Here is a 2,500-nt window from a genome sequence, read left to right on the forward strand (position 1 = left end):
CGCCGGCATCGGCGTCGAAAGAAGCCGAGCCGAAAAAAGTTAAAGTACAAACGTGCAAGCATACTAACCTAACCCTAGGTAAGGCATGTCAGAGCGAAAGACAGTAATTTCGAATGAGCCAAGAAAGAGCGGTGCGGGGCCGGTCGGAGCGCACCCTTTTCTCGGTGGCTGGCGGGCGAGAGAGTGCTGCGTCGCCGGCATCGGCGTCGAAAGAAGCCGAGCCGAAAAAAGTTAAAGTACAAACGTGCAAGCATACTAACCTAACCCTAGGTAAGGCATGTCAGAGCGAAAGACAGTAATTTCGAATGAGCCAAGAAAGAGCGGTGCGGGGCCGGTCGGAGCGCACCCTTTTCTCGGTGGCTGGCGGGCGAGAGAGTGCTGCGTCGCCGGCATCGGCGTCGAAAGAAGCCGAGCCGAAAAAAGTTAAAGTACAAACGTGCAAGCATACTAACCTAACCCTAGGTAAGGCATGTCAGAGCGAAAGACAGTAATTTCGAATGAGCCAAGAAAGAGCGGTGCGGGGCCGGTCGGAGCGCACCCTTTTCTCGGTGGCTGGCGGGCGAGAGAGTGCTGCGTCGCCGGCATCGGCGTCGAAAGAAGCCGAGCCAAAAAAAGTTAAAGTACAAACGCGATGCTAATGAGCGAGCCGTTGTCTCGACTAATATGTAGGGGGCGTTCGATCGAGCGTCTGGCTTGAGCGCTTGTCGGCCTAGCAGAACGGTCGCATTGTTATGCCCGGGTTTTAGGCACCGCTGCAGGCGGCCGGCAGAGCTCTTGTTTGTGCGAAACTGAATGGATCGAGCCCGAGAGAGGGCGAGCAAAAAAAAACGCAAATCGCTCCGCCTGGCACTGCCGGCGAGAGCGTGGACGTCGCGGCCAGCGACTGTCGAAGCTGAGTACGGCCGCAGGCGATCGCCTCGGTCTTAAACGAATGCGACGAGCACGCGCCGGGCGGCCCAGCAAGGGCCGAGCGCAGCTGTCGCAGCTATCTGGTTGATCCTGCCAGTAGTGATATGCTTGTCTCAAAGATTAAGCCATGCAGGTGCAAGTACGAGTTCTCGTAAAGCGAAACTGCGAATGGCTCATTAAATCAGTCTTGGTTTATTTGGTCTCGTAAGCGAAGTGGATAACTGTGGTAATTCTAGAGCTAATACATGCATTAAGCGCCGACTTCGGGAGGCGCGCTTTTATCAGATCAAAACCGACCGGGTTCGTCCTGTGACGTTTGATGACTCTGGATAACCACGCGGATCGTACGGTCTCTGCACCGACGACGTATCATTCAAGTGTCTGCCCTATCAACTGTCGAAGGTACGCTACGTGCCTACCTTTGTGATAACGGGTAACGGGGAATCAGGGTTCGATTCCGGAGAGGGAGCCTGAGAAACGGCTACCACATCCAAGGAAGGCAGCAGGCGCGCAAATTACCCATTCCCGACACGGGGAGGTAGTGACGAAAAATAACAATACAGGACTCTAACGAGGCCCTGTAATTGGAATGAGTACATCCTAAAACTCTTAACGAGTATCCATTGGAGGGCAAGTCTGGTGCCAGCAGCCGCGGTAATTCCAGCTCCAACAGTGTATGCTAAAGTTGTTGCGGTTGAAAAGCTCGTAGTTGGATTTTGGGCGAGCGCCGCCGGTCCGTCGCAAGGCGTGTCACTGGTTGCGTTCGCCTCACCTTCGGTTCTCCGTCGGTGCTCTTGACTGAGTGTCGGCGGTGGCCGATAAGTTTACTTTGAAAAAATTAGAGTGTTCAAAGCAGGCTGTTCGCCTGCATAGTGTTGCATGGAATAATGGAATAGGACCTCGGTTCTATTTTGTTGGTTTTCGGAGCACGAGGTAATGATTAAGAGGGACAGACGGGGGCGTCCGTACTCTGCCGTTAGAGGTGAAATTCTTGGATCGGCGGAAGACGAACTACTGCGAAAGCATTCGCCAAGAATGTTTTCTTTAATCAAGAGCGAAAGTCAGAGGTTCGAAGACGATCAGATACCGTCCTAGTTCTGACTATAAACGATGCCAACTAGCGATCGGGAGGCGTTACCATGACGACCTTTCCGGCAGCTTCCGGGAAACCAAAGTCTTTGGGTTCCGGGAGAAGTATGGTTGCAAAGCTGAAACTTAAAGGAATTGACGGAAGGGCACCACCAGGAGTGGAGCCTGCGGCTTAATTTGACTCAACACGGGGAAACTCACCCGGCCCGGACACAGGTAGGATTGACAGATTGAGAGCTCTTTCTTGATTCTGTGGGTGGTGGTGCATGGCCGTTCTTAGTTGGTGGAGCGATTTGTCTGGTTAATTCCGATAACGAACGAGACTCTGGCATGCTAAATAGTTACGCGACCTTCTCGGTCGGCGTCTAACTTCTTAGAGGGACTAGTGGCGTTTAGCCACACGAGATTGAGCAATAACAGGTCTGTGATGCCCTTAGATGTCCGGGGCCGCACGCGCGCTACACTGAGTGAAGCAGCGAGTGTCTAACCTAGGCCGAAAGGT

General features: G+C 53.4%; 1 non-coding gene across 1 annotated transcript in view; it reads left to right on the forward strand.

The window, feature by feature from the left end:
- Positions 1 to 986: 986 nt before the first annotated feature.
- LOC144418736 (small subunit ribosomal RNA) overlaps positions 987 to 2,500 on the forward strand; it is a 1,810-nt gene continuing 296 nt past the window's right edge. Inside the window, exon 1 of the ribosomal RNA XR_013473643.1 lies at positions 987 to 2,500. This exon is cut by the window's right edge and continues 296 nt beyond it. This is a non-coding gene — a ribosomal RNA (small subunit ribosomal RNA).

The sequence above is a fragment of the Styela clava genome, unplaced genomic scaffold (genome assembly GCF_964204865.1).
Source record: "Styela clava unplaced genomic scaffold, kaStyClav1.hap1.2 HAP1_SCAFFOLD_30, whole genome shotgun sequence".
NCBI classification, from domain to species: Eukaryota; Metazoa; Chordata; class Ascidiacea; order Stolidobranchia; family Styelidae; genus Styela; species Styela clava.